Source organism: Heteronotia binoei, chromosome 1 (genome assembly GCF_032191835.1).
Source record: "Heteronotia binoei isolate CCM8104 ecotype False Entrance Well chromosome 1, APGP_CSIRO_Hbin_v1, whole genome shotgun sequence".
NCBI classification, from domain to species: Eukaryota; Metazoa; Chordata; class Lepidosauria; order Squamata; family Gekkonidae; genus Heteronotia; species Heteronotia binoei.
In genome coordinates, this window is record NC_083223.1 from 48,720,853 (window position 1) to 48,748,621 (window position 27,769).

General features: G+C 45.5%; 1 protein-coding gene across 1 annotated transcript in view; it reads right to left on the reverse strand.

The window, feature by feature from the left end:
- Nucleotides 1-19,454, reverse strand: part of ID2 (inhibitor of DNA binding 2) — a 414,839-nt gene extending 395,385 nt beyond the window's left edge. The window contains exon 1 of the mRNA XM_060234259.1: nucleotides 19,449-19,454. The gene's annotated coding sequence lies outside the window, so the exon portion shown is untranslated. The remainder of the gene's footprint in view (nucleotides 1-19,448) is intronic.
- Nucleotides 19,455-27,769: the final 8,315 nt, after the last annotated feature.

The window sequence follows — 27,769 nt, forward strand, 5'->3', positions numbered from 1 at the left end:
ATCTAACTGGCCTGTGAGACAGAGGATAGCAATAAGATGATCGCCCTCCACAAGAAGCAACAAAGTGGGCTGCCCAAGGAGGGCCAGGAGAGAACTCCCAAGCCGAGCTTGCCCAAGAGGGCCCCCGAACCACTCTCCCGAGCAAGACCAGAGAGCCAGGGCCAAGTTGTGTTTCAAATGTGAAGGAGAGAACCACATAGCCAGTGAGTGTCCGAGCAAGCCGAGGGAGCCGCGAACTTCCATGCCGATCAAGCCAGAGGCAAAAAAGAAAGCCACAGGATCGGGGACCCCGATTGCCAAAGCCAAGTCTGCGGTGCTGCAGTTACGTGAGCTGATCTTGGAAGAGTCCAAGGGGGAGGATGGAGAGGCCCAGCTGACGGGAAACGACAACGACCTGCTGTGAGGAGCGCGCAACAGCAGGTCCAAGCCACGGCCAAGCCATTATGGGTGAGATTATCCGGGACTTTGTATTATGTACACATAACCTTAGTTAACCCAGTCACCAAACGGTTTACTTGTAATAGGGCCTTGTTGGACTCGGGATGTTCAAAAGACTTACTACCGCCTAGTTTAGTGAAGGCACTGGGACTGAGAACTATGCCCCTCTAAGAGTCTTACATATTCGAATAGATGGACAGGAGCCTGATGAAGGGGGAACTGTGCAGCACGAGCACGGAAGTGTGCGCCCTGGGGGTGGGAGAGCACTGGGAACCCCGCACCTTCATTATAGCCCCTGCCACCAAGTTCCAAGCCGTCCTCAGTCTAGAGTGGTTGGCCGATCAGGACCCACTCGTCCAATGGAGCGGGAGCGCGATATATTTCCTAGACCCGGTGTGTGAAAGTCACCGTTGGGACAAGAAGTGGGGCCTGTATCCCCCTCCCCAATTGGAAAAGTTGTGCATTACCAGAGTCGAGGCACTCTCCCTGCTCCCCAAATACCAAGACCTCCACAAGGTGTTTGATGCGTAGGAGGCTGACAAGCTGCCCCCTCACCTGGATACGGGCTGCGCCATTGAACTGGTAGAGGGGGAACCACTGCCCAAAGCCAAACTGTACTCGATGAGTCGTGGGGAGTTGGAGGAACTACAAAAGTTCCTGGAGCTGAATCTATGCCGGGGCTTCATATGACCTGCCAAACCCCCCCATGCCGCGCCAGTGCTTTTCAGAAAGAAAAAGGACAGCAGTTTACAACTATCCACAGACTTTCGCAGCTTGAATGCTATTTCTATGAGTAATGCGTACCCTCTCCTGCTCATTTGGGACCTGTTGGGGGAGGTCTCACAGGGGAAGATCTTTACCAAACTTGACCTCAGGGACGTGTACTTCCGGGTGCGCATCAAGGAAGGGAACGAGTGGAAGACTGCATTTAACACCCCACTTGGACAATTTGAATACTTAGTCATGCCATTCGGCCTCAAGGGAGCCCCAGGAGTGTTCATGAACTTGATAAATGAGGTATTACATAAGTAACTATATAAGGGCGTGGTTTGTTACCACGATGATGATGTGTTAATATACTCTCAAGACATCCCCTTGCACGTGCAATTGGTGAGGGAGGTACTCCAGACTCTATATGAGCACAAACTGTTTGCCAAATTGTCCAAGTGCGAGTTTCACAAAATGGAATTTGACTTCTTGGGATACCGCATCTCCATGGGGGGGTTGGGGATGGACCCGAACAAGGTACAAGCAGTAATCAATTGGGAACCTTCCCGCACCCGCAAACAGCTTCAAAGTTTCCTGGGGTTCACAAATTTTTATAGGGGTTCATCAATAACTTTGCTGAGGTGCCCCTCCCTCTCACAGAACTGTTAAAGATGAAAGGAAAGGGGCCGCAGGCCTTAAAAGATAGTTCTGGTCTCCAATGGACAGGGGAGTGTCAGAAGGCTTTTGATGAATTGAAGGTGCGCTTTACATCCAAACCCTGCCTAGTGCACCCCGATGAAAACAAGAGGTTCATGGTTCAATGTAACGCCAGTGACGTCGCCCATGCAGCCGTATTGCTCCAAGAAGGGCCAGACAGCCAATTGCACACGTGTGCATATCTGTCCCAAAAATTTAGCCCAGCTGAACGCAATTGGTCAGTTTGGAACAAGGAAGCCTCCACCAATAACTCGCCCTAGAAAAATGGAGGCACTACCTTGGGCCGTGGGAACCTTTTGAGCTATGAATGGACCACATCGCCATTCTGGCTGCCCTCATCACCACCTGCAACCTAAACAACAAACAAGTGAGGTGGGCGGGGTTGTTTCAGCAGTTCAATTTCAAACTGGGCCACATTCCAGGGAGACTGAACTTCCTGGCTGATGTGCTGTCATGCCTCCCCCAACACGACAACAAAAGGGAGGAGGTTATAGACTTGTTGTTCACGCCCTCCCAACTAAGCACCTTAGTCACTACGTGTGCGCAGAGCTGGAAGGGACTGAAGCCAGTGGAGGGATTTTTTAATGGAACTGAAACAAGCCACTCTGGATAACCCACCTGGGGAGGGAACTCCAATTAGAGAAATCTGAGGATTGCCTTTGGCGGAAGGGGGAGAAACTCTACGTGCCCCCTCTCCTACGCAAACAAGTGATTCAGAGGTTGCATGACTCCAAACTGGGTGGGCACTTCGGGTTTGTCAAGACTGCACTTAGTTCAAAGACAATTTTGGTGGCCAGGGCTTAGAAAAGACGTGGGGGAATACATGACTGGGTGCCTTACTTGCGTCATTGCAAAGAAGGTACTTCCCCCCAGGCACCTGCAACCCCTCCCCCCACCTCGCGCCCCTGGGAATGTATATCAATGGATTTTATAACGGACCTTCCCCCGTCTATGGGGAAAACTGTAATCTGGGTGGTGGTGGACACCTTTTCCAAGCAAGCCCACTTCATACCCTGCAAGGAACTGTCTACAGCTAAGCAGTTAGCACAAACATTTATCCAGCACATCTTCTGGCTACACGCTTTCCTCAGCAAGGTGATTTTTGACTGTGGCCCACAATTTGTTGCCAAATTCTGGTCTCACCTGTGTGAATTGGCTGGGATAGAGCAGGGGGTTAAGCTCTGCTTATTGCCCTCAAATGGACAGACGGAACGCACCAACGCGGTGCTGGAACAGTTTTTACTGTTATACATCTTTTCAACAGGACAATTGGGTGACACAGTTGCCTTCTGCGGAATATGCTTACAATAATAGCGTGCATAGTGCCACCAAAATAAGCCCATTGCAAGCGGTGCATGGTTATGAGGGCAGACCTTTTCTCGAGATCACCCCCGCCCCCCACCAGCTCCAATAGACTTTGAGGAGTGGTGGAAAGGAATAGCAGAGGTATGGACAGTTATCAGACAACAACTCTGGAGGGCACAAGAAGCCTACAAAGCCCAATATGACAAGAAACACTTGGAGCTGTGGGATTTGGTGGTGGGGGATAAAGTGTATATTTCAACTAAGCACTTACCCAATGCACAGAACTGTAAAAAGTTGGGAATGAAGTATTTGGAACCTTTTCCAATTAAACGGATTATACATAAAGTGACTGTAGAATTAGAACTGCCAAAACCCCAAAAACATGTGCACTTTGTTTCCATGCCAGCTATCTGAAGAAGGACCCTGGGCCCTCGTCATGGCACTCTCAGATGAAACCGCCGTCCCCGACTCTGGTTTGTGGTCAGATTCATCATGAGGTGCAGGAAATCCTGGACACCAAGCTTAAATGTGGTGAACTCTTTTATCTAATCAAATGGACTCATTTCCCACTAAGTCAAGCAGAATGGGTTAGAGCCGCAGATAAAAAATTGCAAAGCTTTGATCAAAGACTTGTACAACAAGCATCCTGACAAACCCGGGAGAAAGGGACCTTAGGGGGGGGGCAGAATGTCAAGAGTCACTCCATCTTTGTTCCTCTTGCCATATATATTCATATTGCTTATTGTTACTGTTTTACAATGCTGATGCTTGTGCTTGCTATGCTAGCTGACTGCTTTGAAGCATCCTCACTGCTTATCTAGAGAGAGAGTGGCATGTCTGGGAACTCATGTGTTACTATGCAACCAAGGTCAAGGGAGATGTAGCCAAAGGGGTAGATAACAAGTACCTGGGGTGATGATAGACTAGGAGGGAACCCGCGCAAAATCCCAGCTGCCGCTTGGCTTGAATTGTAACAGTCAGACCAAAAGGTTATAAGTGCAAGGAACTGGTGGGAGAGCCCGTTCTGACAACGCCTGTAACTGCCTATGATGCTGGAATAAAGATCTTGAACTTTACTTGTCTTTTTCTTGCCTCTGGATCTGACAATAATGGCGAATTGATCTGGGGTTAACTGGGGCTCTGGAGGGGCTGTTTTTTTTTAGGTAGAGGCACCAAATTTTCAGCATAGCATCTGATACTCTCCAAGTTTCAAAATGATTGGACCAGGGTGTCCAATTCTATGAGCCCCAAAAGAAGGTGCCCATAGCCTTCATTATTTCTAATGTAGGGAAGGCATTTAAAAGGTGTGTGGTTCCTTTAAAAGTGATCGCCAGAAGTCCCTTTGGAGTTCAATTGTGCTTGTCACAACTTTGTTTATGGCTCCACCCCCAAAGTCCCCAGATATTTCTTGAATTGGACTTGGCAACCCTACTCCTTGGAGAAAGGGGTGGGATCAAAATGTACTGGAAAGAAAAGAAGGTATGATAGGTTTAAAATATGTATCAGCAAGTCAGAGGGAAAAAAAACCAGCAGGCTCTTGGGGTTGCCATCACTACAAGCCAGATCCCGAGAACCAGGTGATGTCTGCAAGGCAGTTCCATGTTGTCACCTGATAGAACTCCCTGATTATTGCCATTAGTTTTCTAGCAGCCTGTCAGTGAGAGAAACTGCCAATCCCCTGACTGTTTGCTGCCTAGCAATCTATCACAGAAACTTGCCAATAATTTGACATGAGCTCATGACAGAGACAACACTTATACTAAAATGCTTGTACAATACTCAAGAGAACTTTAGAAAGAATTTATATGAGGTGAAAATATTTACCTTGTAGCTTTTACCAAATTAATATTACCCATGTGCACAAAGATGCAGTAACCTGTTTCTCTCTCCATGGATAAATAGAGAGAGGGTAATTTTGTGCTGAAAAAAATCACCAAGTGTAAACTAATTTTGTTTTGTTTTAATCACTAAATTCTATGTGAAATTGGAGCCTTACTTTATGTTAGTTCTACTCAAGATATAAGTCACTTGGGGGTGGATTCAGCCATGCTGCTCAACAAAGTTTGAAACCTTTCTCCAGCATAATGAGCCTTCTTCCAACTTAAGTTTCTATGTTGGGGATGATTATAAAAGATTACTTTACCCACAGGAAAACTACCATTGAGTATTTTCCTACAGTCTTTGTGCACTCTCTTCATCAGTTCCTAGGCCCACAGAACGATGTTTCAGAGGACTTTTGGCACTAGAATTCCATTGAGTTTGTAAATCCCAGCAAGACACACATGAAACTCTAATACAATTCACTGTTTTTTTATATCTGTACCTCCTTCTCACTCAATACAAGATTCCCAAATGTGGTGAACATCAGAACATTAACAGCATTTCAGAACATTAAAAACTGTTTCAATACAAATGCATGTAAAGTATTTAAAACATTTAAATAAAACATTTAAACACATAAACACACAAACAGGAGGAGAGCTAATAAGTGTTAATGAGGGAATACAAAACCAAACAAAAATATATTCACCCACTTGTGGTTATAAGAGTGGTGGACTCTCATATGGAGAACAGGGTTTGTTTCCTCACTGATCCACATAGACTGCTGGGTGACCTTGGGCTAGATCACAGTTCTCTCAGAGCTCTCTCAGACCGACGCACCTCACAAGTTGCTTGTTCTGGGGAGAAGAAAGGAATGTAATTGTAAGCTGCTCCTAAACTTTTTGGGTAGTGAAGGGTGGGATATAAAAACCCTATTCTTCTACTCTTCTTCATGGAAGGCGATGATAGAGGGGGACTAATGAATCCCCCCCCCCCATGAAGGGAGTTTCAGCATCATGACCAAGAAGACCAAGTCGGGTTGCCACCTGTTTCACCTCATAGTGTAGGGGCACCTGAAAGAGGGCCTGCAAAGATGATTGAAGATAACTGGCTCATATGGGAGCAGGTCATCCTTATGAATGAACAAAACTACTTTGGTTACTAGCCATTGTCTTCATTTCTCTGTCTTTCTTGAAGACTATAGCAATATTGTGATCCTTATAACTCTCCCTACAGTTTTAAGAAAGTTAAAAACTAAATTTTGTGCAAAGTTGAAATTTAATAACATTTCAAGTTAGTTTTATTTATAGTGCTTCTGGACTACTTTCCAGCTACTGTACCCAAAACAGTTTACAGAGCATAAAATATCTTAAAATAGTACTTTAAAATTGACTGAAGAACCAATACTGCCAAAATTACCAGCAATTGGGACGACATAACAGTCATAAAAGTAAGCCTTTTAAAATTTGATTCTGGAGATGAAATGTAATTATATTTAAAAAGTAACTGAAACTTCTGCCTGATAAATTCAGTACCTTTATTCTGAGCCAGTATGGTGTACTGGTTAGAGTGTAATCCCCATTCTGCCATGGAATCTTGCTAGACCTGGAAGCTTGGGTTGGTCACACATCCTTGGCCTAACCTATCTCACAGGGTTCTTGTGAGGATATGGCAAAATGGGCCTGGTCTGGCCTGAAGGTCGTATTCCACCCTGTCCTCCAAGGGGTTTCCAACACCTGGAAAGGCTTTACTTTCTCTCTTGGGTAACCCACTGCCACCTTTGTAAGGAATTGCTTGCTGAGCGGGTCAGGACTCCTAGCTTCCCTTCCAGGTTCTGATGACTTGCCTCTGTGTCTCCCGCTGTCCAGTGTCAAGTCACCACAGCAACAGTTTGCTGCCTTGTGCACCCTGGAGGAATAGCCACTTGCCAACTGACTGCCTTCCCTCTGGTGCTCCTTTTAAAATAGCATGTCCAAGGCAGTGCAGGTCTATGTGGCGCAAAGAACCACTACCAGCATCAAAAGTTATAAAATATTTATTTAAAAGAAAATGTTCACAAGCATACGTTTAGTACAGCACCAGACTGAGCAAAGGATTCAGAACAAATGGGTAAAACACAATTCCTCTGTCCCTCTCTATACATGCTCTATAAGACATAGGACAGACTCCTTAGCTTAGGAACCTTTCTTCAGCTGACCACGCCACTACATGGCTAATGGCTGCCCCCTGCAGACCTCAATCAAGAGATCTGTTCGCTCTGGTGAACTTTGCACAAAAAAGACTTCCTCCTTGCTGCAAGGAGTTTTTCTCATATCTGCTTCCCTACTCACTGATCAGGTCAGGCCAGGTCAGAGATGCTCTTCCTGATATATCCAGAAATTTCCTTCCTGAATACTGTCTAGTATTTAACACCTCCAAATCTCCGTTCCCTGCTTGAAGGAAGGGGGAAAGTTTGACCATCCCTCTGTCTAGACCAAGGGTGTCAAGCTCATTTGTTAGGAGGACCAGATGTGACATAAAAGTGACGTTGTCAGGCTGAGCTATTTGTGTGATAAAATGCAATGCCAGGTAGCGAAGATATAAACTTTATAAAGGACACAAACACAATTAAAGATTTTTTGAAAACTTAAAACATGCTTAAAAGATTACCACTCTTCCAATTTTTTTTTTATTTAACAGTCTCTGACAACTGACACCCCTTGCTCTGAATTACTACATCAAAATCTGGAGATAATGCTGTTCAGGTGTTGTTCAGATGTGTTATCTGTAATTTGCAAACCTACTTTTGATTTATTGACATTCATTCCAGAAATCTCATGGTCAATACTGTGATCCTAAGACACAGAGGGAAACATGAAATGGCTGGGCATTGTGAGCTTTTGTACATAAGTTGCTTCTTATGCTGGACAAGAACATGTGAAGGCACCATGACATAGATTGAGGGCTATGTACTTGTCTACAAAACAAGTCTTCCCCAGAGAAATAACTACAACTCCTATGAGACAGTGCAAGAACAGAGAGACAGCAATGTATAATGGGCAGTATTAGCCTTTGATCTGGGAAGCCTAAATTCAAAATCCCCAGTCTGCAAAGGAAATATGCTGGGTGAACATGGTCAAGACACACACAGTCATTCTAATCCACCTCACTGGCTTGTTGTTATTTCTCATCTAAATAGTTCACCCAGGGGGAACCCATTTGTACCCAGGAGAGCCGTGGCATAACAGCTCAACAACTCTCTCTCTCGGCAAAAAGCTCATTCCTTGAATAATACTTGTTGGTCTTAAAGGTGCTTTCTTTGTATCTCTCCCATGCAATTGAGGGAACTAGGCAAAGTAAGCTCTCAATCTTTCCCTCCTTCCCCAGGGGATAAAGATGGGGGGAGGAGCCTCAGCCAATGGAGGGCAGAGATGCTTGGCTAAGTAGCTCTGCTGTGTGATTGAGAGAGCTTGACAAAGCAAGCTGTCTTGCTCTGTAGCTCCTGTGCGATTGAGAGAGCCTGGCAAAGCAAGATACAACACAGAAGAAAATAAGAGAGGGGGAGAAGGAAGCACACATAGGTTTGCCACTTCCCAGGTCTGGGCAAGGGATTCCCCAGCTTTGCAGGTTCCTCCCTGCCACCAGCTAGCTGGCTGGTGGCGAAACCCCACCCCAACAGCCAAGATGTGCCTTTAGATCTCAGGCATTCAGAAGCTTGCAACTGCTTTTGTTTTGGAAAGTGTGTGTTTGCCTTTAAATTTCAGCAAGACTGAAGCTGTGGGGGGAGAGCAGGAAGAGCCAGAAAGGGAGAGGAAGCCAGAGGCTCCAATCCCTCTGTTCATTTTGCATTCCTTTCAGAAGCTGTTTGTGTAGTAAAAGGGATAGTAAAGAGTTAACTAGAACCTGGGTATGGAATAGAGGAAAACTCCACCCTCTAGACCTCTCTCTCTGTAAACTGGTTGAAATACAGCAGATTGCTACATTCAGCAACTCTGATTAGTAAAGCTATCTATACCATTGCCCTAGGGAGATCACAAAAGTGTGGGCATGGAGACTGTTTATTTTGGCTGCTTTGTGTGTGTGTGTGTGTGTGAGAAAGTTAACTTTCATTTTAGTGGAAATGCAGCTGCTGTGGAACCACTGGAATGCAAAAAAAGAGGAGGAGGAAATGAAGCTTGTATTCAGAGGAACTGCACTGCTGTATATTTATTTATTTATTTTTAGGGAATGGGAAAATCTCCCAGTTCTACCTCCAAAGTCCCAAGATGTTTTCTGAGTGGGACCTGGCAGCCCTAAGCAGACAACAGGCAGTTGTTTGTGGGCTGCATACAAGCCCTGTGGGTGCTGGATCCATTTTGTGGGCCATATATTTGACGCCCCTGAGCTAAATCCTTTCTCAAGTGCTCAGGAACCACTATGAAATTTTCTATGAACCCAAAGAACCTTTAGACTGGAACTCAAAGAAGATTTAGACAGAAGAAGAATCTTGCTGGATGAGTCCATCTAGTCCAATATTCTTTCTCATGCAGTGGCTAACCAGTTATTCTGGACTGCCAACAAGTCATAGATCCCAAGGTTTTCCCCTCCTAGCACTGGTATTTAGAGGTTTACTGCTTCTGAATGTAGAGATTCTTTTAGTTACCATGGCTGGTAGCCACTCTTTGACCTTTCCTCCATGAATGTATCTAACCCCCTTTTAAAGATTTCTGTTTGTGGCAATAACTATATCCTTTGGCAGTGAATTCCATGTTTTAATCAGTCGTCATGAAATGTGCAAACAGATCATATGTTAAAGTTGTAGGTAGTACTAACTTGAAATCTAGTTCTTCCTCCTGAATTAATACAAATTCTGATTTTAATCTCAAAGCCCTCTTGGAACAGGTCTCCAGTTTCTGAAGCCAAAATTCTTCATTATCAAATTATTACTGTTTACAAATTGATTTATAATGCCTGCAAGGGATTATTTTTTATTTCTTGAAGATTAACCAAGAAACCGTTTCATTATGGACCAAAGCTTTAGCTGGCTGCTTGGCTATATTATCATTAGGGGACATGCATCCCACTGAGATCTAAAAAGCCCCTTGGGCTCAGGCAGCTAGTTTTGTAGTGATCCCTTGAGTGTTCCTGATCCCTTGAGTCATAATCATATTTTTAAATCATTGTAGAATCTACTTGAGGCATTTAACAAGCATCATTGGTTAGTGAGGATCCCTTTGCACTGACTTCATGTGTGGTGAGAAGTAGTGTACTTCCCTTTCAACCTAACTCACTAGCTGTCACTTAGAGGAGGGCAGGGAGCTGTTCCTGTTGGCCGTAGAGGATAGGACACACAATAATTAAATGAGGGAAGGTACCAGCTGGATAGTAGGAAAAACTTTTTTTACAGTAAGAGTTGTTCAACAGTGGAATCAGCTACCGAGGGAGGTGGTGAGCTCCCCCTCACTCCCTCTCACTGGCAGTCTTTAAGCACTAGCACTCCACCACTTACACCTGTTGGAATGGCCTTGGGTTAGCCATAGCTATCGCAAGAGTTGTCCTTGAAAGGACAGCTGCTGTGAGAGCCCTCTCAGCCCCACCCACCTCACATGGTGTCTGTTGTGGGGGGGGAGAAGATATAGGAGATTGTAAGCTGCTCTGAGTCTCTGATTCAGAGAGAAGGGTGGGGTATAAATCTGCAGTCTTCTTCTAACTGGACAAACTCTTATCAGGGATACTCTAGTCTAGGCTGCTCCTCAATTGAACAGGGGGATGGACTAGATGGCTTGCATGGCCCCTTCCAGCTCTGAGGTTCTATGGTTCTCCTCACCTTCTGGATATATATGCAATAGTATAACCTGCAGCTGTGAGTAAATACAATGTGTTGACATCCTATATTCCAGGGGTGGCCAACGGTAGCTCTCCAGATGTTTTTTGCCTACAACTCCCATCAGCCCCAGCCATTGGCCATACTGGCTGGGGCTGATGGGAGTTGTAGGCAAAAAACATCTGGAGAGCTACTGTTGGCCACCCCTGCTATATTCATCAAGAGTAAGTCCCACTGAATTAAATGGAATTTACTTTTGAGTAGACCAGTTTAGGATTGCTTCCTAAAACCAGGTTTTTAGTTGCACATATGGGAGACTACATGCTTTGGACTGAGTCAAGTGAGGTATGCTTTTACCACATGGTTGCCTACTGGTGCCAGAAGCCCGGCCAACGTGCTAGATGGACAGGTAGGTAAAGCACCTCTACCACACTTTATTGTGTGCAGAGCCAGCTTATCATCCAAGCCATTGCACTGATGTGGCCCGTTTTCACTAAAGCGTTTTCAAAATGTCTTGTCTGACTACACATAAAGGCATTCAGCTTTTCCCTAACTTTCTTCTTTCAGAATTTGATTTCATTGCCTTTTTTCTGCTATTGCTATTCATTATTTCAGAGAATCAGGATTGTGTATTTCAGGTTCAGTGAAGTATATTTCAGGTAAAAAAATTAAGTATATATTATAGAATATTGTTTTACTTAAATAATTCTTGAGACTATGTTAATAATAATAAATAATTTCTAGTGCAAAGTAGTTACATAAAGTGATCTCACGTGCTACTATCTTTTATTTTTATCAGTGAAGGACAGTATAGCCTGTGTTTTATAGCTCAGCATATGTAGAAGGAAAAGACCACAGGAAAAGCTCTTCTTACAGTAGGATGGATCCAACTATCCTCCATGAAGCCTTCCTCCAACTTCAGCGGCTCTCATATTGGAGGATGAGGCAGTTAAGTTGGAGGAATATTTTTTTAGGCTGGAGGACAGCTTCAAACTTTGCTCCGTATAGGGGTAGGATCCCATCCTGTACTTCAGTGCTGTGGGAGCCACACATTCATACCAGGCTTCTTATGTCACCATACTAAAATGCGAAGGAGCAGCTCTCATACCCAGGTAATATAGTACCCAGGTAATATAAGAAACCATTCGTACTGAAAACATCACTTATCCTGCACTTCACCTCTCTGCATCCTTTGCAAAAGTATAGTCTGACATATGCATTCTCCTAACAAGAGAAGCTTCGGACCAGTCCACCAAAAACAAAAATTAAGATGCTTTCAGTCTAGGCTGCTGTGACATATCCTTCAATTCAGATTGAATTTGATGCACCAGCCATCTGAGCACCATTTTCTTGGCATCGGGAATTGGCAAAATGCTTACCTAGATTAAGCAGGAGCACCCTTTTTGTCATATGAACTGGTTTTTAGTATTCTGGACATTTTAGAAGTGGTATTTGTTAATCTGCCTTTCCATTAGACTCCAGTCCTGCCAAGTAAATGGAATTGGGTGGGAACTAGTCGGCATGATAAAACAAAAACCCTGTGGCACCTCAAAGGACATTTATTCCTATATGAGCTTTTGTGACTGCTCACTTTTCAGACATGTATGGAAATCAAACAAAGGATTCTTCTTATGAGGCAGGTTAGAGTGGGAGGAGTTAAGGCAGTGGGTTGTCATAAAGTTTTTCAAATTTAGATTATGTGGGGGGAAAGGAAGTAGAGAGGTATGAATAAAACTTTACAGTGAGCTTTCTCTCTGTGAGCCAAACTTTGCTTTATGGTGACCATGGGTCTAACCCATGGCTGTTGATACCATTTCAGAAGAAAATTTAGTTCTTTAAAAATTACTATGAGGGCCCAATCCTGATCAGGCTGGTGCTACAGCAGGATCTTGTTCCCCTTGTGCTTTTTCAGGTGCTGAAACACTTCCCAAGCACCCCATTTTCAATAGTCTAGTGTACACAGAGAAATCACACAGTGCTTAGTAGTGATGTGTTGGTGTTGTCATTGTTCAACAAGTGTAGTTTTGAGTCATCACTTCTGATTTCCAAGAGTGTACCTGATGAAGCTCTCCTTCTCCAATAACTGGAGGGGGGGGGCTTCTTCTACTTCTTGAATGCAGTTGCTGGGCAGTGGCTGTGCACCCCAGGTAAGCGCCACAGGCCAAGAACCCTTGTGCTCTTGCCCTTTGGCTTGTGCTGAGGCTCACACCTCAAGAGCAGGCCTCCTGTTTAAATGCCCAACCACACCACGCCTGAGAACAACAAGGGAAGAGAAACCAGCGTATGTAGGGAGGTGCAACTCAGCTGTTGGTTATTCACCAGAACAAAGAAAGAACCCATTCTATGGCTGACATGAGGAAATAACTGGGCTTGTGGTTTGACAGTCAAAAATTCCACTAGAAATATCCAGTATTTGGACATAACTGAAGTAGTATTTGAGGGGATTTTGGCCTACATAATTTGTAAAGATAACATTAAGTTTAAAATACAGTTATGTAGCTGTTTACCCAACATGTTTCTTAAGCAAAGTGTGCCACAGCTGATGGTAGTTATTCAATAACATTTAGCCATGAGTATGAAAGGGGGTGGGGAAGTACTCCAGCATCCTTATTTATACCCCAGTACTTTCAATATAACCAAAATGGCATGTTTTTTGGAAACAAAATAAACATTTTAGTAATTCATTTCTCTTCCAAGTTCTCTCTCTTTCTTACTCTTTAGAATGGTGTGCACACAGCAGATATTGCAAAGAGAACAGAACTCAGAACTTGAAAGGACTGGAAATGTTTAAAGCTAGCATTTGGAATATATCAGCAAAAAGCAGTCGTTTTCTACATAGGAAAGTTCAGGCTATATTTTTTTTCTTCAGCTAGATTATATGCAGTACAAGTGTTGACTTTCAATTTATACCTTTTGATATGAGTCATTGAATGTTCTGATTCTGAATTTATTTGTCCTGCCTTCAGCAAAATGGATTGAATATATGGGAGGTCAGCCAACCGTGGTCATTGTCTCTGTGCCTCAGATGTTACACTGATGAAATCTAGTGTCTGGCGCTATCTTGGATGAATATAAAAATCTGATTTGGTCTGCAGCCAGTTTTTCTTTTCCACTTTGGACCATTGAAGGAACATCTGGGAGGACATTGTATTCATTAATCCAAATTCTTAACACTTTGAGTGGGATACCTGATCCTATTTCAATCTTCTCATTATGTCAATGTGCTTATTTGTCTGTTAGAGACCAATGGCACATCCAGTGAAAGGTCGACATCACTTTTCAATATCTGCGACATTCTGTTTTCTCAGAATGCAGCAAAAACAAAAGCACTGTTGAGCGTTCCATTTCAGAAACTGTGCACATGCATACATGGAAAAACACACACCCGTCCTGCCATTCTGATGGTAGCCCTTCAAAGGTTTTCTTTTGTTATGCATATTTTATTGGCTCTGGAAACCTAAGGGCTTAGTCTTCCCTCTCCATATGTCAAGAGTCCACTGAGCCTCCCTGCAGCTTGATGCTGGAATATTAGGGTAGTATGATCGTGCCATATTCATGGCATGCCTTTTTCATAAATGCTGCCTTCTTGAAACAGCTGCTGCACACACCAGCATTGTGCCATATTGGAAGCCAGTCTCTTTATATGACTCAGTGCTTTCTTGGTCACCAGCTCTTGTACAGTATGCACAATCAATGTTATATTTAGAGACGACAGTGGCATTTTTCTGATTGTCTAGAACATAGAGTGTGTCTAATGATATATTTTGGTCGTGTGCTGAGAATCACAAAAGGTGCCATCTTAAGAACACTTTCCTGGGAGTAAACCCCATCAAATAGACTTAATTCTGGATAGACTTTAGAGTGACACTGTTTGACAACAATCCAAAGCAGATCTCAGGATCCTACTCAAGGCTGTTCATTAGGCCTTTCTCCTAGGAAAATGTTCTTAGGATGGCACTGTTAAGAACTGTTGTGTCCATCTTTACCAGTATTCCCTCTTACTAAAGCAGAAAGTGACTGTGAGCATATAGCAGATAGTGTTGTGTTTTTTCTCTGTTACTAGACTTGCTAGATATCTTTGGAAAAGTTATTGTCTTTGGGTGAGGAAGAGAAATAAGATCAGATTTGTAACAACAGATTTGCTCAGAATGAAATGTATTCTGTACAAATAGCTAATACCAAACTATCTAATATACACATCCACTTCCTCCATTTCATTGGTCACCTTTTTTAAAATGTGGAATTGGACGCAGCAAGAAAACAACAGGAGCAGTGTGTCCTCCAGCTCCTTAATCCCTCAGTCTCTAAACTGTCGGGGCAGGATGACAGAAGCCATTTCAATTGAAAGAAAAAGGGACTTCCTAAAATCCAAGTGCCCTCATTTGGGGCTCAAAATGTATGTTCCAAGATTTCTAGATAACCTCTGAAGATGGCATATGCCTGCCATTAGAAATCACCAAAGGTTATATGGATAAAAATACAAATTACCTGTTTTGCTGTTGTTGGTATATCCCTCCTCCCTTACTTTAATAGAATATAATCTGATTTCATTATTCAGTTAAAAAAACACTTTAATCCATCATTGATTTAAAGTGAGTTAAGTCATTTTAAAGCCTAAAATTAATTTTTCTGCTCTAGCTCAATATATGATTGTAAATAAATTAAATAAATAAAGGATGGATCCAGGGTGCTTTGTGTAATGGCGGGCATATTCCCCTTATTTCTGTTAGTTTACCAAACACAAGTGTAATCTGTAAATGCCTGGGTGTGTCTGTATATATCTCTCTTTTCTAATTTGAGTTCTAATTTGGCTCACTTTTTAATGTTAATTATCATGATAGATGGAAGAACATTTTTCCTCAGCCACTTTCTTCCCTTTCCAATGCACATGTTTAAATTATTCGCTTGTTTCACAAAACGTTCAAAGGAACATATGAGTGCTCCTGTGTGGCAACATTTTTTTTTAATTCTTCCATTTCTGCAGAAAAAAAAATCATTTTATTCTTACTCATTTAATTTTTCTCCCATCAAAAGTAAAACACCAGTTGCTCCAAAGCAATTGAAAAACCTTAGGAAAAAAAACCAAACAAAACTTCTCTTTGATTGAATTTTTTAAATGCATCATTCATATTTTTAAATTTTCCTCATCTACAGAAGCTTTTAAAAATAAAAGCCATTGTATGCTATAAAGGAAAACTCTAGAATTACCCGTCATCCTGGCTGTGCTTTTTTTTTTACAGAATGCATTGAGAAATGGCACTAATTTTTTTTTATTCTTAGGATAATATTGCCTGCACATTGTATGCAGTGTTCCCAAAGAATAGTCACTATTGCTTACAGATTTCTTTCTGTAAAAAGAAAAATACCAGGTGAATCAAATAACTCCTCAAAAATCTACTTATTATAGCTAGGGTTCTTTTTTGCCATGTTCACTTTAATGGATTTTGGCCCATGAGACTTTATAAAGGTAAGTTGATTCAGGAGAGCATTGATCTAAAGTGTTGTCCATATGGCGCACAAACAATGGGCTTATTTAACCACCGACAGATAGGTGCTTGAGATAGAAAAATAACCCCACATATACCAAACGTATTAGAGATTGACGGAAGTCTGAAACAGGTTTTGGGGTTATGATGCTTACTGAGTTCTACCACCACAAACAGATTTTTGAGGTGACATTCTACAATCCATGATATTATGGAATATTGCAAATACAATCTGCAAAGATACTGACATCAAAATGCAGAGGGCCCCAGACTTAACTGGGCTCCACTGAGCCTGTGGGGGCAAGCTGGGAAGCAATGGAGCTTTGTTTGGACTGTCCAGGCTGAAGATGCAGCTGTTAATGGCTGGGGAGGCTTCCATGGCAGTTCGGGGTTCCCAGGCCTCCTTTTGCCCAGCCTGCAGACTGGCATGGCCGGGGGTGGGAACTTTGGTTGGCAGACTTTACAGAGGGAATTTTCTCTCTAGACCACTTGGCTAGGTTACTAAGGGCCTTGCCCCATTACCTGGCTCAGTAGACCTCATGGCTTTTCCCACCCTCTTTTGTTTCTTGTGTTTTGGATGTCTCATGTCAGATGTTCTGTACAATCTGCAGCTCATTACCTTTAATTTTCTTTTCACTATCACAACTGCATTGAGCATAGGGTTGGATCCATGGGGTTGGATCCATTTTTTTTGGGGGGGGGGGAAGGTGGCCTGCATGCTCACTTCCTCCATCTGTGGTTCCCCTTAGGGGAATTTGGGATGAGGACTTATAGGTGACATGCCTTGCTTGGGAGCTGTTAGGCACCCTCCCTCTCAAGTGGCAGGGGAGATCATGCCATGACCTTTGCCCATGAGGAATTCTGCATCCTGCCATCGCATGGTATCCCTCAGCAGGCAGGTGAGGGTGAGGTACACTGGCCAGCAGGCAGGTTGGCTGATGCCAGGATGCTATGCCAAGGCTCTGACAGCTGCTGTCACCAATAACATTGTGGCTATTTTCAATCCAGAAGAATGTCATTGTTCTTGAAATCATGGGAGTGTGGGCGATCACCCCACTGTCCCTTCCTCCCTTTGGCTCTGGGACTGTAAAGAGTGGCAGCAAACTGGGTAAATGTGTATATTGAGTCTTTCCCCCCTCTTCATCATTGGCTCTGACTTGTAATAAACTGTGATAATGTTTTTCACAATTATTTGCTCAAAGAAGGAAGTCTTGAATATTAATATTATGACTTTTGCTGTTTTAGTTGTTACTAAAAAAATAATACTAGTGTGCTGGAGAGGGTGGCAAACTCCACTGCAGAAATATGGGTTGTAGTTAATGTGAGTTGACTGGATTCACAACCACTTTCACACAATTTGACTCGGGATTTTGCACATTGTTTTGTCAATGTGTGATGTTGGGGGATAGGTGCAAGTGGGAAACGTCAGTGAAGGAGTTTGTACACATTGTCTGGTCTTTGTGCAAATCCTCTTGCTTGACAACAGTGCATATGGCCCAGAAAATGTATAAAATTGACATGAAAGCTAATAGATATTAATGAGGCAGTGTGCAAACATCTGCAATGGATGTGCACATATATAAATACCTCTCAATAATCTATTAATTTGAAAGCAGAGCTGCAGAAAGCTTGTGTGCATGTTTGTGAGAGATCCATATTTTCTTTTCAATGAGTGGTAATCACTGAACAACTTAATTTTTCTACTCAAAATTCAGATCGGTTCAATAATGCTTTCCCAACAATTATTGGCCATCACTAATATTTATCATAGCAGTTTGTATCTTCATTTCCCCCAGATGGGGGAACAAATAATACAACAAATAATAATGGGAGTGATGGTTTAAAACAGTTTGTAGGAAAACCCGACACTTAGGGAAAAATATACTACTAATAATTATTAAATAATTGAGTCCAACTCAGTGGTCTTATAGCTCAGTTCCAAACGAAGGTCCTAGGTATTTTTTTTACTCTGTTTCAATTTTTTCTTCCACAGTGCTTAGGGCTCTTCAATCAATTAATTATATCCAGGACATCAATTGTGTACAACTCAAGTGGTGATATTTCTGCTAGAATGCAATAGATACACTTCTCTTTGAGATATTCTTCTCTATCTCCTATTTGTTTCTTGCATGAACTTAGGAATCAAGCCTCTTTTTTCTGAGTGGACAATGACCCAGGAGGATTACCCTTTCTTAAAGTATTATTATCAGCACATTTCAGGCATGTCAGGTCCTGAATCCCTAGCTAGTCTTTTATTGAATGCAGAAATATTAACAAGAAAGTTCTTCAACATCCCCCAGAGGGCTCACTTGCCTGTGGCAGCAAGTGTCGCTACATGTCATGAAAGCAACGGGCAACTTTCTTCTGATCCAAACAAGTCACGGATGCAGTAGCAAGATGGGCTTGGTGAGATGGGTTTCCTTATTCAGCTCTTTTTCATAGATCAGCCATCTTGCACATCTTTGGATAGTGTAATATTGCTGCATCATAACAATAATTCACAACTGAATTTTCCTGTGCAGATGAACAAGGCAATCCAGTTTCAAATGATTGCTACAGCTCAGCAGTAGCATAATACCCAATAGTGTGTGGATGTCACCTTGGAATAAGTCCCAAGTACATGTTACACAACAGCCACATTGTACTCTGGACTGGGCTTCTTGGGTGGGGGGTGGGTTGCCCTAAGACTGTGTGCCTCAATAAGTACTAACTTTCCAAAATATTTTCTTGCAATTTTAAGCCCAGTACTGCTCCCATTCACAGAAATACATATATTAATTTTCTGCAATTGTTGGCCTTTCTTGCAACTACTTTAGTGCATCCACCTCATTTCTTTATCATCATATTTCTTTATAATTTTCATGGGTGATTCTGACCAAATGTAAATCTTGTAGTGATTACAACTTTATGTATTATTTCAGATTTGTGCTGAGGTCATTGAAGACAAATGAAGCTAATTCAGAAGGAGGACAGTTCCTCTAGAGCAGCCACATATTTCTGACCCATATCAAAACAGTCTTGCTGAAAGGGAAGACACTTTTTGATGCTTCAAATGTACATGAGAAGCAGTTTTGCATGAACACTAAGTGGTTCAGCTCATGGCCTGCTCACCTGTTGTAAGAAGGAGCTAGTTTTGTGAGCTGTTCAGATATGTTAGAGCAAATTTAGATGTGCTTCCATGATTAGATGACTTTCCTGCCCTCTCCACTGGTTAGCCAATGTGTTAGCCAATGCTGCCTCCGATTTTAAAAGGCAGGTACCAAAAAAACCCACAACCTAGTTTGAGTTTTTTTGAGTGGAGACCTACTATTTAAGTATCTCAGTGCTCATTCAGTGTGTGTCCATGAACCTAGTGATTCTTGCAATCAGTTCTTGCAGTCACTTCTTGAAATAGATTCCACAGACCGCACAACCTTGAAAAGTAGGCAGTGCAATTATCCAGTGCTGATCATTAAATGATGCAGCCAACTGTCCATGTTGGTAGCTATTCAGTTGGATTTGAACAATAAACCAGTCAAGTGTTTCTGGGCCACGGAGATTCTATTACTTAATTATCTCAAATTTAGTAATTCTGTGCCATGTTGCCATATGTTTTCTGTATAGTAGTCCTAGGAAAAATGTGTGGTTATTTGGAAGCCTCAAACTGAGCTGTTTCTTTCATAAAAATAATATATAAGGTTAATGTTCAAGACATAAATTATGTGTTAAGTTGAAGATCAATGTTTATATGTGTGGTAGAAGTCTTACTGTGCCTACTAATTATTTCTGAGGCATTTGATTTTAGGGCAGAGAAGGTGTTTTCTAGTCACTTCCATCACACTTAGAATCTCCATCTTTTTTTGGCTTCATTTTCACCATCAATACAATCTACTCACTCTACCAGCAGAGAGGTTCCATTGGAGTCCCATACAGCTTTCTCATCTTACCCCTTGTCACTGATTGCACTCCTACAAGCACAGGCTTCAAGAGGGGATTGGATAAACATGTGGAATAGAGGCCCATCAGTGGGTATTAGCCACAGCATATTGATGGAACTCTTTGTTTGGGGCAGTGATGCTCTGTATTTCTTGGTGCTTTGGGGGGGGGGTCAATAGTGGGAAGGCTTCTAGTGTCCTGGCCGCACTGATGAACCTTCTGATGGCACCTGGTTTTTTGGCCACTGTGCGACAGAGTGTTGGACTGGATGGGCCAATGGCCTGATCTAACATGGCTTCTCTCATGTTCTTATGTTCTTTTCTTTTGGTTATATCTTCACTTCATGTTCCCACCTACACTTCATCTCGTAGCATTTAGATAAGTTCCTTGTATGTGGTACTCTTCCAGCTTCTTCAGAGAATTTGGCCCCCTCCCAGCCGAGCGGCCGATTGGCTGCTAAGGCTGGGGGCCGTCCATTGCCTCCACGGGAGGATGGGAGGCAGTGGACTCGTCCTGGCTGGGCGGGGGTGAGGGTGGCCTTATAAGGCCGGCCTCACCCCCGGTGGCGCAGTTTAGTAGTTGCTTTCATCGTCTGTGTGGGTGGAGCGATTTTTAGAGCGGCGTGGGGCCTTCGGCGGCTGGATAGAGTGTTCCAAGCATCTAGGAAGGCACGGAGTGTGCGGTGCGGACTTTTCTGCGGGAGTGGACGGCACCTGTCGGCCTGGATCTGGGCAGCTGGCACAAGCATCGGGGGAGCACTCTTGTGGCGTGGAGCATGCTGCAGCTAGCGGCCTGAACAAGGGCGGCTGGCAAGAGCATCGGGGGATCAGTTTGCAGCTAAGGGGGTTTGGGAAGTTTCCCCCCCCCTCGTACGGTCTGTGGTTGAGGGGGCCAGTCTGTGTGTCCGAGGGGTCGGCTATCATAGGGGTAGCTTTGTGGGGCAGCAGCAGTAAGGGCCCTAAGGGGGTGAGGAGGCTGGCCTGAACCAATTAAGGAGGGAGCTGGGGCCAGCTTCGTCATATCTGGGTAAGGAAGCCTGTAGAGTCCTTTGCTTGAGCGGGCTGGTACGAGGCTTGGAATACCTTGGGGGAGGCATTTGGAAGTCAGCATGGGGCCTAAGAAGGGACAAGGCCCACCCAAGGGGAAACAGCCAGTCAAGAGGCCCCTTAAGAGGCTCGCTCCTGTCCAGCCCCCAGCTGATGACGGGGATGATGTGAGGATGCGGCAGGCCATCTTGGAACGCCTGGCCATTCTAGAGGAAGCTAAAGGTGTGGCAGGCCCATCATGAAGATTTGCTGGACTTAAGGGTTCAGGTAGAGCCGCCACCATTTCTTTTCAGAGAGAGGTGCTCGCTTGACTTTCTGCCTTACAGGGTGGCGAGGAAGGCAGTAACAGCCCGAGTGAAGTAGTGCCGATGGACGAAGAGCAGCAGGAGGAGCCTGAAGTGGTTGCGGTGGTGCCCACCGATGCGGAAGGCAAGACCCCAGCTTGGCAGCAGGGGGTGGTGTGGCCATGGGGTCCCTAGGGCCAAAGTGTTACATCAGGTTCGAGGTCAGCGGTCGTGTCCCCTGCTACAGGGTCGCCCTATGTTGGGGAGGCACTCATAAGTCAGCAAGCGGCTTCGGGTGCACCGCTAAATCAGTTGGGCAGCCCACTTCCACTTCATGTCTGGTCATCTTGGACCTCAGCTGCAGCAGTAGGAGGGCAGGCTGGTAGCGCAGGGACAGCGGAGTTTTCGATGGCTGGGGGCGTGTTGCCTTGGAGTTGGCAGCAAGCTGCTTCTTTGCCTCCGACCTGGTCCCCGCAACAGTGGGGTAATTGGGGATTTCCATCCCATCCCCCAGTCCCTTATAGTACGGTGGCCTTTCATGCACTACCATTTGGGGATCCAGCCATGCCTCTGGGCGATCACCTTACGGTGGCAATCAGGGAGAAGATTTTAAAAGGGGAATACGTGGACGTATTCAGCCTTTTATATAGGGAGTTAGAGAAGAAGTCCAAGGAGGAGCTAGACGAGAAGGATAAGGAGAAGCTGAAGTGTCGGAAGATAGATAGGTCATGGTTGAATTGGCTGCCGGGATTTCTCATATATGCGGGTGTTATTGCCAGGGCCCAGCCTTGGAGGGCTGCCCCCCTTTTCCAGTATTGCGATATTATTTATTTTGTGTATAACGACTTTGCGGGAGGGGCGTGGCTTCAGTACGATGAGGAATTTCGCATGCGAGCGGCGGTTAATCCTGGCCTCCCTTGGGACCAGATCAATCAGCAGCTTTGGCTGCAGTTTATGGCACCTGCAAAGCCAAATGCTGGGGATAGGTCGGACAGTGGTCATCTTGTTCAGAAGACAGTTAATTCTGCTAGCACCCGCACAGCTGCAGGGCAGCCGGTTCAGCCACGGCTGCTTTGCTGGGAGTTCACCTCCCAAGGTGTGCGTGCCACAAAAGTTTGCAGGTATAAACACGAATGTCCACTGTATGGCGGGCCCCATGCCTTCATGGCTTGCAATAGGTCCAAGCCAAAAGGGGCCAGCAGGCAGTTGGGGGGGGGGGCAAGTCAGCCTCCTGGAAAAGTGGCCCAGCCCCATTCATCTGAGGGTTCTTAGGGAGTTATCGTAGGACTACCCATGTGTGGAGCAGAGACGGTACTTGTGGGAAGGGTTTTCCCGGGAGTTCAGAATTCCTTACCAGGGTCCCCGGACCCCGTTTTCTTGTTCTAATTTACGGTCTGTTCATAGTTTAGAGCACGTTGTTAGGGCTAAAATCAAGAAGGAGTGCGCAGAGGGGCGAGTGTTGGGCTCTTTTGCAGTTCCTCCGGTACCCAATTTGCAGGTGTCCCCCTTGGGTGTTGTACCTAAGAAAGCTGTGGGGAGTTTCGGTTAATTCACCATTTGTCCTACCTGAGGGGGTGGTCAGTGAATGACGCCATCCCCACGGAGTTGTGTTCTGTTAAATACATGTCCTTTGATCATGCAGTGAGGATTGTGCACCGTTGCAGTATTGGCATAGAGCTGGCGAAATGTGACATTAAGTCGGCTTTTCTCCTCCTCCCTGTGCACCCGGATGATTTTGAACTGTTAGGTTTTGCGTTTGAAGGTAGTTTTTATCTAGATAGAGCACTGCCGATGGGGTGTTCAGTATCATGTGCTGCCTTCAAGCGGTTTAGTACATTTTTGGAGTGGGCGCTACAGTCTAAGACAGGGGTGCATGATACGGCGCATTATTTGGATGTTTTTCTCTTTGTGGGCCCAGCGGGCTCTGGGCAATGCCCACGTTTGTTGGCAGCTTTTGAACAGTTGATGGAGGAACTAGGCATTCCATTGGCAGTGGAAAAGACCGAGGGCCCAGCTACGGTTCTGACTTTTTTGGGGGTCGAGCTTGATACAGTGTGCCAGCTATCTAGATTGCCGCGTGGTAAGTTGGAGAACCTTTTGGCTAGAGTGCGGGCCGTGCTGGTTAAGCGTAAGGTCTCCCTTCTCAAGTTACAGCAATTGGTGGGCCACCTGAACTTTGCCTGCAAGGTGGTGGCCCCCGGCCATGCGTTTCTTAGGCAGTTCTGTGATGGCATGGCTGCCCTGCGGGCACCGCATCACCATACCCAAGTTACCGGGGGGATGCGTAGGGACCTTGAGGTCTGGGAGGCTTTTTTGAGGGATTTCAACGGTATCTTCTGGTGGGAAGTCATGCAGTTGAATGCGGAACTTCAGATTGTCTCGGATGCTGCCAGCTCCACTGGCTTTGGAGTGCCAAGTGTTGGGCAAGCGAGTGGTTGGGCTCCGAGTTATGTCATAACTTGACTTTCTTGGAATTTTTTCCCATCGTGGTCGCTGTTTTCCTATGGGGACACTCTCTTGCCAACCACATGGTTCATTTCTGGTGTGACAACATGGCGGTCGTCCATGTTGTCAATAACCTGACCTCCAGGTCCCAGCCAGTTATGAGTCTGGTTAGGGCATTCACTTTGCATTGCCTTAAGTTAAATGTTTTGTTTCTGGCAAAGCATGTCCCAGACGTTTGTAATGGCATGGCGGATGCCCTGTCTCACCAACAGATGGTGCAATTTCATCTGCTAGCTCCAGTGGCCGACCCGTTTCCCACGCGCATCTCGGCAGAATTGTGGCAGATTGGAGGGATGAAGTTAGCCAGGCAATCCACCTCGCCATAGCACGTAGCACAAAAAGGTCATATGACCCAGCGGCTAGTCAGTTTACTGCTTTTTGGGAAGGGGTGGGGCTACCAGAGACATGGCCATTACCAGTTGAGCATTTGCTGCAGTTTTGTGTTCGGCAGAAAGGTAGAGGCCTCTCGGTGAAATCCATCAAGGGACAGTTGGCTGCCTTGTCCTTCCTTAGTAAGGCACGGGGGTATTGGGAAGCGACTAAGGATTTTTGTATTCTAAAGATGTTGGAGGGATGGTCATGGGAGGCGGGGCAACGTGTCGATCGTAGGCAGCTGATTTCCCCAGTCATCCTCCAAGGGTTACATGCCACTTGGGCCTTGGTTTGTGCCTCAGCTTTTGAGGAGGCATTTTTTCATTGCAGCCGCCTTGACGGCTTTTTTCGGGGCTTTGCGGGTGTCCAAGCTGGTGGTGCTCTCCCACAAGGATACTTCAGTTAGGGCTCTCCAGGTTGGGGATGTCAAATTTGTTGACAGTCAGGTGGTGCTTCATGTCCATCAGTCAAAGACGGATCAGAGGCAGCGGGGTTGCAGGATCACTTTTGGACCCTGCTCGGAGAGGGAGCTATGTCTGGTTGCTGCCCTCGTGCATTATGTGGATTTGTGAGGGGCGGCTGAGGGTCCTCTGTTTTGCCATGATGACACAACCCCCTTGACTAAATATCAATTTTGGACTGTTACTAGCCGGGCTTTGGCAAAGTTAGGTCTTGGGGGTGTGAAATTCGGCACTCATTCTTTTAGGATTGGAGTAGCGTCTACGGCCGCAGCTATGGGTTATGTGGGTGAGGCCGTTCGTTGGGTAGGATGATGGCGGTCTGGGGCCTATCAGGCCTATATACGGTTTTCCTTTTGCAACCTTTCCCTACAAGTTGTTAAGTGTTCTGTTTGTTATATATAAAAAAAGAATTCTAGTGGAGAGCCAGTTTGGTGTAGTGGTTAAGTGTGCAGACTTTTATCTGGGAGAACCGGGTTTGATTCCCCACTTCTCCACTTACACCTGCTAGCATGGCCTTGGGTCAGACATAGCTCTGGCAGAGGTCGTCCTTGAAAGGGCAGCTGCTGTGAGAGCCCTCTCCAGCCCCACCCACCTCACAGGGTGTCTGTTGTGGGGGAGGAAGGTAAAGGAGATTGTGAGCCACTCTGAGACTCTTTGGAGTGGAGGGCGGGATATAAATCCAATATCTTCTTCTTCTTTTTAGGTGCTGTGGCTGGAGTTGAAAGGAGGAGGATCCTCATATGTGGCCACAGTATCGTTTTTTGGGTGGCACATCAGGCTCGACGGATGTCAGTCAGCTCACGGTTGGGCCTGAGTGAGTGGGCCATTATTGAGTGGCAGGGCTGCTGGGGCATGAGGTGGTCGGGGCTCCTTTCACTGCTTTTTAAGGAAAGGAGGGGCCCGCCACCGCATATATTGGTGATTCACCTGGGGGAGAATGATTTGGGCCTAATGAAGGGAAAGGCCCTTTCACTTCAAGCCTGGGATGATATCACCTTGATCAGGGAAAGGTGGCTGGGCGTCCTCATCCTGTGGTCGGCCATGCTGCTGCACCGGGAGTGGCGGGCAGCTTGGGACCCAGCAGGTTTGGAGCGAGCCCGGAAGAAGACCAACAGGGCCTTGCAAATAGCCCTTGGGAGGGGGCTTGGAGTCTATGTGCCGCATCCATCCATTAAGGCCTGTTTTCAGGATTTGTACAGGTTGGATGGGGTCCATCTTTCATAAAAGGGCAATGAGGCCTTTTTGGCCGATTTACGGCAAGGGCTAGAACATGTTCTCGGTGTTAGTGTGGGTACAGTGGCCTAAGCTGAGGCTTGGCTCTGTCTGTGGCCGTTTTCTGTTGGGAACATGTTTTGTGGGGTATTGGTGAGCTCCCGTGGCATCGCACCATTGTGGTGAATGGCCTCCCTGGGGTGACATCCCAGGCTGTATGGCTTGGGGGAGGGTGGAACTCAGGTGAATGGGATCTTGTGGCCTGGCCGGCCGGGTCTGAGCCGTTGGGTTGGCTCACACCTGGGGCTTTGGGGCTCACCCTGTTTCAGGTTAAGGAGGTGGTCTGGTATTGACCCCTGGCTTCACTTGTCCCCACTGTTTTGCCCTTGCTGCTAAGTTAAATAAAGTGGCCCTTTAATCCATACCTTTGTCTGTCTCGTTATTCCGACTGGGGAGGCAATTCGGCCCCCTCCTAGCCGAGCGGCCGCTAAGGCTGGGGGCCGTCCATTGTCTCCCTGGAAGGATGGGAGGCAGTGGACTCGTCCTGGCTGGGCGGGGGCGAGGGCAGCCTTATAAGGCTGTCCCCGCCCCCGGTGGTGCAGTTTAGTAGCCACTTTTGGCCCGCCCACCTGTCATGCAGTGCAGGCAAAGGCTGGTCGCCTTGTTTATAAGGGGCCAGGTAGGAATTTTTCACCTCCAAACATATTGGCCGTTTTGGGAGTGTTTTTGCCTACCTTGTACTGTTGTTGAGGGGCACTGGTTATTGGCTTGGGCGGTGCTTTAAATAGGTCACTGGCCGTTTTCTGTTGGGAACATGTTTTGTGGGGTATTGGTGAGCTCCCGTGGCATCGCACCATTGTGGTGAATGGTCTCCCTGGGGTGATCATTAAGCTGTATGGCCCAAGGTTGGTTTCAGGGAGCCTGGGGATCTCGTCACATGGAGAGTTGTCCACATACCAGGCTGTACGGCTTGGGGGAGGGTGGAACTCAGGTGAATGGGATCTCGTGGCCTGGCCAGCCGAGTCTGAGCCGTTGGGTTGGCTCACACCTGGGGCTTTGGGGCTCGCCCTGTTTCGGGTTAAGGAGGTGGTCCGGTATTGACCCCTGGCTTGACCTGTCCCCACCGTTTTGCCCTTGTCATTGAGTTGTTAAATAAAGGGCCCCTTTAATCCATACCTTTGTCTGTCTCGTTATTCCGACTGGGGAGGCAATAGCCTTTGCATAGGAGCCTGGATAAGGAATGCTTAGTTCCCCGGGACCCTGACTCCAAGAGGCCTCTCATTGTTGGTAACATTTGATCCACATTTTGTACATCTGTACCTTTCAGCATCAGGCCTAGAGATTATAGCTGGAGTCTGTAGTACACTAATATCAAAAGTCAATGAGTCACACTGAGAGCATAAAGGAATGCAGGGCAGCTCCTCCAGCAATCATGCAAAAGCCCATGCAAAAGAGTGATTTCGCTGAGGGTCATGTCTCCCAAGACCTTGGAGCTTTGTCTCTCATAATTTGATCTTAATGAACAACCCAGATCTCCAAAACAATAAACAGGGGGCCAATTCTAGCAATTTCCCCCATAACTTAATGACTGGATGGGAAGGTTGCTGCCCTTCTTTAATCATGCTAAATTCAGAATGGGGCAGGGTAGAGGAAAGTTGTACTGAATTGTAGCTATTCTTTAGTCTGCTCTCTGTAGGTGGAATGAGCAGAACTACTG